At 44.8% G+C, this 12,038-nt stretch overlaps 2 pseudogenes; one reads left to right on the top strand and one right to left on the bottom strand.

Annotated features, from left to right (window-relative positions):
- Positions 1 to 8,237: 8,237 nt before the first annotated feature.
- Positions 8,238 to 8,356, bottom strand: LOC134912827 (5S ribosomal RNA; annotated as a pseudogene).
- A 1,359-nt stretch (positions 8,357 to 9,715) lies between these two features.
- LOC134912828 (5S ribosomal RNA) lies at positions 9,716 to 9,834 on the top strand (annotated as a pseudogene).
- The last annotated feature ends 2,204 nt before the right edge of the window (positions 9,835 to 12,038 follow it).

Raw genomic sequence — 12,038 nt, forward strand, 5'->3', positions numbered from 1 at the left:
AGTTTGTAAAATAATGTGTGTGTCCCCTCCCCCCCCATGTGACTGCTTTGATAACCTGTTTGTTTGCTGTTGGAGATACAGCCAGTCTCAGATGTCAGTCCATACACCCCCCTCATTCTTCCCCAGACAATGGATTCCAGGCCACACAATCAGATTAATTAAGGTTCATTTAATTAACATCTATTGTGTGCTAGAGGACATGCCTGGGCATGTTAAAGTAGGTCTATCTGAAAATGTTCTGTAGTCAGCCCCTTTAATGTAACCCACCCAATACAGAGCCAGAAGGTGTCGCCTTATGGTAGGACATAGAAAGGTTTGAGGATAACAGAGGCTATTGAAACAGAGAGTGCACAGAAGTTCCTGGCCTGAGAGGAGTGATGTGTTTGGCTTCTGAAAGCTACTGGTAAGAGAGTGCTGCCAGTGTGCTGAGGCCTAGAAGCATCGTTGGGATCTGCTGGTTTCAAGAGGCTACTGGACGTGCTCTGAGGGAGAGATCTACACAGAAGGACAGAGAGGGTGGATGTACCTCTGGAGTGGAGACACTGACTAGGCATTGCGGTGCCATCAGTGGCAAAGGGCACTGTGTGAGCTGGTATCCCAGATCAGGGGACACAGAATTACTGCTGGCATGTGACATCAGGAGACTGTAATTCTAAACTACTGTGGGGACTTAGTAAGTAAGATACCATCCTGGCATGTAATAGTTACTGTTTTGTATACTGTGTGTGTATTTTTACAATAAAGGGCATTTGCCACTTTACTAAACTGTTTACCTGAGTGATCAGAGAATCCGTATCCTCACAATTGGTGGCAAGCAGTGGGGTCACTCAGTCCCAGTTTACCCTGGGTAAGGCTGCGAGAGGTGTCAGCGGAGGGCATCTAAGAGCCTTGTAAACAGTTTGGCACACAGTAGCCAGGTATCTTGCTGAAAAGTTGTTAGTACGTTTGGAAAGTCAGCAGTATGGAGGCAGAAACAGAGGTGTACAAAAACCTCAACAAGAGATTCCTGCATATGGTCTGTCGAGCGCGCGGTATTAAGGTGACCGTAACGGATGTAAAGGAATCCCTAATTGCAAGATTGGTTCTATGGGATCGAGAACACCCTGATAATGAGGAGGAGGACTCTGAGGAGTCGGACGATGAGGAGGAACAAGTGACGGAGTGGTTGAGACCTACAGCCGGGACATTCGATGCCAGTAACCGCAGGAAGAGCGGAGGATCGGAGGTGGGATGCCGAGGGTTAGTACAACCCCGTCTGAAAGCCCTTGGAGAGGGGAAGGTTGGAGAAACATTTGAAAGGACACCGGAGGTATTACAGGCCCGTCTAGAAGCGCTGGGAGATGGCGCGACACCCGAGGATCGGATGCGGGTAATAAAGGAGATGCTGGGATTACCAGACAACAGTCCTACAGTGTCCAATACTCTACAGACTCCCCTGTCCCATCAGGATGTGCCCCAGGAAATGGGCCAGCAATGCAACCTTGTGTCTGAAATTTTGCATGGAGGAGATTTGCCAAGCCAGCGACTGGGTCAGAGGATGGAGTGCTCGAGCAGTCGGCTGATGGAATCCACTCTAAGGTGGCGTGAACAGACCAGGGAGCAACGTGTGTTGGATCACTCCAGGAGCCAGTTATCCCCAGAAAGGCGTACATGGAGTCTGGACCATACAGTGCGGGTAAGTGCAGTGAATGCTACCCTGTGCTACCCTATGCAAGGAATATATCAGGAACAGCTGAGTTATAGCATTCCTATACAAAGGACTAACCAGTCAGCTAAGGTGCCTGTAGTGGGAGGGCTCAATGCACCACACACAGAGGACAAGACCCAGAGTCATGATCTGCTTGATACAGCAATAGACCTGGGAGAAGTGCAGCTTCCAGGCTTTCCATTTTCAGAGATGGAAGATGAGGAACTGGTGAATGAATGCCAGTACCAAGAAGATGTTGGTGTCAAGGGTACCAAGGACCTGATAAGGGCCGAGGACTCACCGCTGCAGGTGAGGTCTAGTCTGTCAGTGGCACCTGAACCAGCTGTCCAGTTTGCTATGCTAGTGGAGGCCCAGAAATTATCATTTGAGGGCGTAGAAGACATTTCAGACCCAAGGGAGGGGGTAGAGGCTTTTGAGGGGGGAGCACGTGGAAAGGAATTACAGATACTCGCTGCTCCCCTGCAGCCAAATTCATCCCAGTGGTTAAGTACAGAAGAAGGGCCCCAGGCACTGACTATCCCTGCCAGGTTTTCTGATGCAAGGCAGGTGATGCATATTGTGCTACCCTGTGATACCTCAGAAGTAGAGGGAGTAACGTCACTCAAAATGGGGGAGGGGGAGGCAAACCACTGTCCAGATGCACCAGAGGTGATGGAGGTGGAGTTCCCAGGGAATATAGTGTTGGGGAGGGAGAGTGAGGACCCCAGAGACCAGATTTTGTTGATGCAGCTCACTCTCCTCTCTGATGCACCAAAGATAAAGGGAGTGTTGTCACCCAAAAAGGAGGGTGGCGAGGGAAGCACCTCTGATGATAGGGGTTACCCACCACCAATCAGGCTGTTTAAACACAGTGCCTGGGATACTGGAGGGGGTCTTAAAAACTGTGAACTGCTGAGCCCAGACCCTCTACCGCCAGATGGAAACGTAAGCCCACACTTGTTTGACCCAGGCGGTCCAGATGTGATGTCTGCCCATCCCAAATGGGTTACTCTTGTCACTGAATCGCAGCAGCTGGAAAAAGTAGGGGAGGTCTGTAACGGACGCAGCCCAGCTGGCTCATGAGGAGTACTTTTTGCCAGCCTGTTTCTGGATTCAGTGCGTTAGTGTAAAGAGACAGGACAGAACTTGGTTATCACCTATACAGCATGCTGCCTGGATTCACAATAGAACTGGACATCACATATTATTGTGAAACATTATCCCCCTGTTATATGTGTTTGTGCTTATCAGGGAATAATATGTCTAGCCTGATATTTTGTACAGAATGCATATGAATATTTATATATATGAATGTATTGGTTATTGTATTATAGTTTGTAAAATAATGTGTGTGTCCCCTCCCCCCCATGTGACTGCTTTGATAACCTGTTTGTTTGCTGTTGGAGATACAGCCAGTCTCAGATGTCAGTCCATACACCCCCCTCATTCTTCCCCAGACAATGGATTCCAGGCCACACAATCAGATTAATTAAGGTTCATTTAATTAACATCTATTGTGTGCTAGAGGACATGCCTGGGCATGTTAAAGTAGGTCTATCTGAAAATGTTCTGTAGTCAGCCCCTTTAATGTAACCCACCCAATACAGAGCCAGAAGGTGTCGCCTTATGGTAGGACATAGAAAGGTTTGAGGATAACAGAGGCTATTGAAACAGAGAGTGCACAGAAGTTCCTGGCCTGAGAGGAGTGATGTGTTTGGCTTCTGAAAGCTACTGGTAAGAGAGTGCTGCCAGTGTGCTGAGGCCTAGAAGCATCGTTGGGATCTGCTGGTTTCAAGAGGCTACTGGACGTGCTCTGAGGGAGAGATCTACACAGAAGGACAGAGAGGGTGGATGTACCTCTGGAGTGGAGACACTGACTAGGCATTGCGGTGCCGTCAGTGGCAAAGGGCACTGTGTGAGCTGGTATCCCAGACCAGGGGACACAGAACTACTGCTGGCATGTGACATCAGGAGACTGTAATTCTAAACTACTGTGGGGACTTAGTAAGTAAGATACCATCCTGGCATGTAATAGTTACTGTTTTGTGTACTGTGTGTGTATTTTTACAATAAAGGGCATTTGCCACTTTACTAAACTGTTTACCTGAGTGATCAGAGAATCCGTATCTTCACAAACGTCTCTTACCCGGGTCGGTGCCGGGTTGGAGCCATGTTCAAATCCCAGATCTGACCCGGGTTTGCGATGTGAAAGGCGTATTATAGTCATGCTGCGGGCTCCTTCACAATGGCAGGCCCCGCTGCAGTGCTCCGGCTGCACCGCCGCTAGTTTTGCTTCTGATATTCATTTAACAAAGTATCTGTCACCCATGTATTGCTTTTAATGTGATGTGCACCGGACACTTTTCAGGTTTTGTGTTTTGGTATGGATCTAGATCTCCTTTCGTGTTTTGGATCTGGATCTCCTTTCGTGTTTTAGATCTGGATTGGTTTTGCCAAAACCACCCTTTTGGGTTTTGGTTTTGGATCTGATTTTTTTTTAAAAAATCATCAAAACAGCTAAAATAACAGAATTTGGGGGTATTTTTGTTCCTACAGTATTATTAACCTCAGATCGCCCCGGTTCCCCTAGGTTCAGGGTGGTTCGGTTCTCTGAGAACCGAACCCATTCATCCCTATTTTTAATGTGATGAATATACTGTACGTTTTTGAAGAAAAAGTTTACAAAAAAATATTTAATGTTTGTAATATAGTACCACTTTAAGACACAGCACCTTAAAATAGTATTTTCCTTTGTAACGGATGCATCTGGTGGTAAATAGAAGCCAGATGTGGAGCCAACTACGACTGCTAGTGTCTGCTTTCAATTTAAGGAACATATGAGCTTGATATGTGATAGGAAGAGCATAGCCACTATCTTCTAAATGGCTTAGCAAAGCCATCGGACATATATAAAAGTATTTTATGGCATGTTAAGGTTTCTAAAGCTATTTTTTACAAGGAAATGAAACTTGATATATTAGTAACTACTAAAAAAAAACAGTTTTCCATACAAGTGACTGAGAACACATACAGTACTTGCATTACTATTGTATAGTGTTGTGTATAATAGTATAGTATAGTAGCTGTCAGTAGTGATTCTAAAGGTGCATACACACTAGGCAATTTTGAGCTCAAAGTAGCTCACGTTTGCCGTTTTGATCTACTTTGAGCTCAAAATCGCCTAGTGTGTATGACCGGGCTATGAGCGGTGATGTGCGCTCCCGCATCATCGCTGGCCACCTCCGTCTGTCGGCCTGTTTTACCTGCTGAGTGAACCACTTTCCACAGTCTCCTACTGTGGAAAGCGGTTCACCCTCATGAACATTGCAGGGCCGGGTGAAAATCGCTCAGTGTGTATTGCGATTTTCCGTCCAGCGATGTTCACATCATCACTCTGCATACACACTGGGCAAAAACGTCCAGTGTGTATGCACTTTAACGTAGAACCAGGAGACATAGGGGTCTATTTACTAAGCCTTGGATAGAGATAAAGTCGCTGGAGATAAAGTATCAACCAACCAGCTCCTAGCTGTCATGTCACAGGCAGTGTTTGAAAAATGACAGTTAAGAGCCGACTGGCTGGTACTTTATCTACAGTGACTTTATCTCCATCCAAGGGTAAGTAAATAGACCCCTTACTATACTGTAGGGGTCTATGTACCAAGCCTTGGACAGAGATAAAGTGGATGGAGATAAAGTACCAGCCAATCAGCTCCTTACTGATATTTTTCAAACACAGTCTGTGACATGACAGTTAGGAGCTGATTGGCTGGTACTTTATCTCTGTCCACTTTATCGCTTTGCAAGGCTTAGTAAATAGATCCCATAGTCTTTCATGATGAACTGATCCTAATAGGTACTAAGGGGGGTATAAAGACCTGATCGCTAGTTACAATAATCGCAGACAGACGATTTTGGCCCCCGTCTGCACATGTGCAGCGCATGCGTGAACTTTCATTATGCAATCACATTCTGGAAGGATTTGATCTCATAGTGATTGACAGGAGGCTGCCATTCAGGAGCAGTGACACGGCGTTTGGGGCAAGTGGTGCTGGAAACTCAGACATGTCATGGCCGTTTTTGGGGGAGGGGCGGATGACATTTGTCTGCGTCTCCTGAAATGGGACACATGGTGGCCGTGTGTCTGAACAGCGCCTTGAGTCCTATTGGAGAAAGAGCGCTATATAAATAAAATTATTATTATTACATACAGGGCTCGACCTCTATTTGTCGCTTTCTATGATGCAATCGCAATTTTGCGATCGCACTGCTGGGCTGCACTACACATTCTGGGGGGCCTTGCCCTGTGCTGGGCGGCCCCCAGCATACAATTTTATAATTAGCAGTTTTTGCTAAAATAGCAAAAACTGCTACCAACTATGAATAGCCCCCTAAGACAGGTACAGTATATTTGTATATGAAATGTTTGCTAACAGTGAATGTAGTGGCAGCTACACATGTAAGGATGAAGGATAGCAGATGTGAAATAACTTACTTCATAACCAACACACATCAGGATTTTGTTTTTCAAAGTTTGATCTTTACTTGAAATAATCATTGTGAATGACAGAACACATGGATTCAAGCTGCCAAGTATCTTGGAAACAGAGGAGGGTGAGAGAACCCTATACAATTCCTGTAAAGATGAGTTATTCTGCTAACTAAGAACATAATTCAGGGCCTAATTCAGACCTGATCGCAGCAGCAAACTTTTCCTCTAATGCAGGGGTGGCCAACCAGTCAGAGACAAAGAGCCAAGAAATCTTGGCCCTCATTCCGAGTTGTCCGCTCGCAAGCTGCTTTTAGCAGCTTTCCACACGCTAAGCCGCCGCCTACTGGGAGTGAATCTTTGCTTATCAAAATTGCGAATGAAAGATTTGCAATATTGCGAAAAGACTTCTCTGTGCAGTTTCTGAGTAGCTCGGGACTTACTCTGCCAGTGCGATCAGTTCAGTGCTTGTCGTTCCTGGTTTGACGTCACAAACACACCCAGCGTTCGCCCAGACACTCCTCCATTTCTCCAGCCACTCCCGCGTTTTTCCCAGAAACGGTAGCGTTTTTTCACACACACCCATAAAACGGCCAGTTTCCGCCCAGAAACACCCACTTCCTGTCAATCACATTACGATCACCAGAACGAAGAAAAAACCTCGTAATGCCGTGAGTAAAATTCCTAACTGCATAGCAAATTTACTTGGCGCAGTCGCACTGCGGACATTGCGCATGCGCATTAGCGACTAATCGCTCTGTTGCGAGAAAAAAATAACGAGCGAACAACTCGGAATGACCCCCCTTGTTAGGTACATCAAAGAGCCGACTTCGAGCTGAAGGCGCACTTGCAAAAATGGGGTGTGACCTTGTGCCTGCTAGGCCATGCCTCTGGTATAAAATACATTTGAAAAAGCCAGATCCAACATAAAATACAATGAAAAAGCCACTTCTACATCAAATAATTAAAAAAGCCAGATTCGCATAAAATATATTGAAAATCAAGATTCACATAATACACTTCAGTTCCCCCATGTGTCACTCCAGCCAGCACCCACCTGTGTCACTCCAGCCAGCACCAGCCTGTGTCACTCCAGCCAGCACCCACCTGTGTCACTCCAGCCAGCACCCGCCTGTGTATTTGGCTCCCTCAGTTCTCAGTCTATGTAGTGCTGCTGCATGTCTGGCTGGAGTGCAGCGGTTTACAGATCTCTTGTGGTCACGTGACTTTGAGTGTTGGGAGCCACATTTGAATAAAGAAAGAGCCGCATGTGGCTCTAGAGCCACGCGTTGGCCACCACTGCTCTAATGGGTAAAATGATGGGCCTAATTCAGACCTGATCGCTAGCAAGCGATCTTTGCACTGCTGCGTTCAGATAGTCGCCGCCTACAGGGGGAGTGTATTTTAGCTGTGCAAGTGTGCAAAAGCATGTGTAGCAGAACTGTACAAACAGATTTTGTGGTCTAGGGGGGAATACCGCACTGGTCTACAAATCTAACAAATAAATATAATAACCAACATAGACTGATATCAAGAAAACCTTAATTTCTTATTTTTAATTTGGTGGTGCACCCTGAGTCAATGGTAGCTAGAGACAACAAAGGGAGAAAAAAGAGACTCTTTTGTGGGCGCACTCTTGTCTTAAATTAACGTATGAGACGATCAGAAAATTCTTCTAAAAATTAACTTTTATTAATATAATAACAATAAAATATTCAGTGGTCAAAAAAGCATCAAGATAATATTCAAACTTGACAGCAGTAGTTTAGCTGATATTGAATAGTATAGTGCAGTACTACAGTAAATAGTAATTGAATGCTGAAACTCGCATGGTAAATATTCGCTGCCGATGTCCCAGGTCTAGAAAAGTGTATTGGCCCAATCAATAAACGTATCGAATAAGGCACTGAAGTGTGCTAGCTAAATACTAGTGTAATTAGGGTGCCTGATGATGTAATATACCCAGCTATCGTAGGAAAAGACAGAAAAAAGTGTATGGAATGAGATAACAGAGTGAATCTGCTGTCAGTGTTAGACTCTGAGCGTGATAAGCCAATCTCTTCTCTACTAAACTGAGTATTCTTCAAGGGTCGCCCACTTGAGTACTGGCCCAGCCCTACACTGATTAGCTTCCAAGATCGGACGGTTTTGGGCGTTACCAGTGTGGTATGATAGTAGAGACAAGTATGAAGGAGAATCCGATGCTACTGGAATCACTGATGAGAGTTCACGAACTACATAGTATCAAGGAATGTCAGAGATAAGATGGATCTGCTGCCAGTGTTAGACAGGGACCGACCCTGAATGTATCGGGCAGCAGGAAGTGATCAAGCCCGGTCACGGGTGAAACGCGTCTTCCCACTCTCATCTTCGATTGCCATCCTCGGTGTTCCTGCTGCCCGATACATCTTTAAGCCCAGCATCTCCGTTCCCGGGGTCACACACCCATTGCTGTCCGACGCCTCTCCAGCTCCGCTTGCAGGTGATCTCTTCTTTGACTGACTTCATTACTTTACGGGACTCCGGCGCCCGTCCGGGCTCACAGACAACACTGATTCCAGACGCCTGCATCAAGCTCATCTGTGCATGCACCCTGCCGGGCGGCTACGCACGGCCCTGCACGGACAGTGTCTCAGTGTTCTGAGGCAATTTCATCGCACCCACACCTATGGACCGGTTACTTCTGGAAATAGAACTGTTTTTCACCGGTAAACAGCTATAACACCTCGCCACGGGTAATATCAGTGTCTCATTACCATCTCTCTCCCTTTTTCTTTGTCATATTGCCGATCCAGTCATTTTACTGCAATAGAATCTTTCCTATATATTATCAGCACTTATGCAACTGTTTTGCCAGCGTTCCATAAATAATTCTTATTCTTCCACACATGTTCATGTATTCAACATTTAATAATACGTGCTTTATGTAGTTATCACAACTGTAATAATAAGGAAACTTGTTGTCTGTGTACAATCATCTGCTCATCTAAATTTAGGTTATATTTACTTAATCAGATATTTATTTACCTATTCATTCATATCTGTCTGATACTAGTTTTCCAGTGACATTCTTTGTATCTGTTACAATGTTTAAATATTAGCAGCTCATGCTACACAAGTATCATTACTGTTGCAATCTCTCAGCACACAATATCACAGGCTTCTAGTAGACTGTATTCTAGTGCTTTACTAAGATATTACTATTCCCTTGTTAATTTATGGCATAGATCAATGTTCAATATTTGCTGAACTCTATATCTAGCCTCAGAACGAATCGCCCCGGACCATTTCAGATATTAGTTTTTTCCGGCTATCAGATTCGAGGGATTTTTTATCTATTAGGAACCTAGGAGTCCCTTCCTGCTTTCGTCTGTTTCATTCTTTCTCTATTTTTTCATGGACTCTCACCACTGATTCAGGGTCGGTCCCTGTCTAACACTGGCAGCAGATCCATCTTATCTCTGACATTCCTTGATACTATGTAGTTCGTGAACTCTCATCAGTGATTCCAGTAGCATCGGATTCTCCTTTATACTTGTCTCTACTATCATACCACACTGGTAACGCCCAAAACCGTCCGATCTTGGAAGCTAATCAGTGTAGGGCTGGGCCAGTACTCAAGTGGGCGACCCTTGAAGAATACTCAGTTTAGTAGAGAAGAGATTGGCTTATCACGCTCAGAGTCTAACACTGACAGCAGATTCACTCTGTTATCTCATTCCATACACTTTTTTCTGTCTTTTCCTACGATAGCTGGGTATATTACATCATCAGGCACCCTAATTACACTAGTATTTAGCTAGCGCACTTCAGTGCCTTATTCAATACGTTTATTGATTGGGCCAATACACTTTTCTAGACCTGGGACATCGGCAGCGAATATTTACCATGCGAGTTTCAGCATTCAATTACTATTTACTGTAGTACTGCACTATACTATTCAATATCAGCTAAACTACTGCTGTCAAGTTTGAATATTATCTTGATGCTTTTTTGACCACTGAATATTTTATTGTTATTATATTAATAAAAGTTAATTTTTAGAAGAATTTTCTGATCGTCTCATACGTTAATTTAAGACAAGAGTGCGCCCACAAAAGAGTCTCTTTTTTCTCCCTTTGTTGTCAAACAGATTTTGTGCAGTCTCTGCACAGCCCAGGACTTACTCAGTCGCTGCGATCACATCAGCCTGTCCAGGACCAAAATTGATGTCAGGAACCCTCCCTGCAAACGCTTGGACATGCCTGTGTTTTTCCAGACACTCCCTGAAAATGGTCAGTTGACACCCACAAACGCCTTCTTCCTGTCAATCTCCTTGCGATCGCCCGTGCAAACGGATTTGTCGCACAAATTCATCGCTGAGCGGCGATCCGCTTTGTACCTGCTCGACGCACCTGTGCATTGCAGTGCATATGCATGCACAGTTTGTGCCTGATCGTCCGCTGTGCGAAAATGCACAGCAGTGATCAGGTCTGAATTACCCCCCATGTGCACTGCAGATGGAGCAGATGTAACATGTGCAGAGAGAGTTAGATTTGGGTTGGGTGTGTTCAAACTGCAATCTAAATTGCAGTGTAGAAATAAAGCAGCCAGTATTTACCCTGCACAGAAACAAAATAACCCACCCAAATCTAATGCTCTCTCTGCACGTTATATCTGCCACACTTGCAGTGCACATGGTTTTGCCCATTACAAAAAGATTTTGCTATTGCAATCAGCATCAGTTGCAGTTTTGGTAAATTAGCAAAACTGCAACTGCTTGCGATTGCCTACCTAGCACAGGGCAATGCCACCCAGCATGCTAATGGCGGCCAGTGATGCGATCTCAATTCAATTGCATCGCTAAAAAAAGGATGCCGCCCTGCCTCCGCAGCCTGGCTGCGAAAGCAGTCAGGTTGCCGTCATTTTTCCTGTTGCAGCAGCCACGCATGATGCCACATGGGCAACCTGAACCCGCCCCCTTTTCCGTAATCACAACCCCACGATGCCATTTGCTGTTTTTTTAAAGTGGCATTCATTTACATGGCAAAATCAACCTGGTTTTGACATGTAAATGATTGCCACGTTAAAAAAAACAGGAGAAATCTCCCAAAATTTCTCACTTTCTGATCCTCACACCCTCTTACCTGTTCAGAAGAATATCTCCTCATTCTGAGGAATATGACCCAAAGTGTTCCTAGTTTCTCCCCAGCCACTACACTTCAAGAATCAACTGACCATTGTATTACTCATAGGGGTCAATTAAATTAGAAGTGAGTTTGCAAAAGCAAACTTGCATAACGAAACACATGGAAAATTTAAGATTCAATTAAAAATGGCGATTTGCTGGACTCACCGCAAAGTTGTGTGACTTTTCTACAAAAAGCCACCTGGTGTCAGGACCGACTGATTTTGTGAATCCATTAACCTTGGACCAACCACAGGTGTTGATGCCGGAGGATAGTGAAAACAGGGAGGACGAAGAAAGTTCTGCTTCATGTTTTATTAAAAGGCAACAATCCCAATAAGGAGTTAAATGACAATTATTAGTCACCATGTATAATTTATTATTTATTATTTATTTATTACCAGTTTTTTATATAGCGCACACATATTCCGCAGCGCTGTACAGAGAATATTTGCTCATTCACATCAGTCCCTGCCCCAATGGAGCTCACAATCTATATTCCCTGTCACATGCTAGGGTTAATTATTGTTGGGAGCCAATTAACCCACCTGTATATTTTTTGGATTGTGGGAGGAAACCGGAGTACTCGGAGGAAACCCACGCAAGTACGGGGAGAATATACAAACTCTGCACAGTTAGAGCCATGGTGGAGTGATGTATAAACTGACGTACTGCAATGAATGGCATAAAGATAA

The sequence above is a fragment of the Pseudophryne corroboree genome, chromosome 4, assembly GCF_028390025.1.
Source record: "Pseudophryne corroboree isolate aPseCor3 chromosome 4, aPseCor3.hap2, whole genome shotgun sequence".
NCBI classification, from domain to species: domain Eukaryota; kingdom Metazoa; phylum Chordata; class Amphibia; order Anura; family Myobatrachidae; genus Pseudophryne; species Pseudophryne corroboree.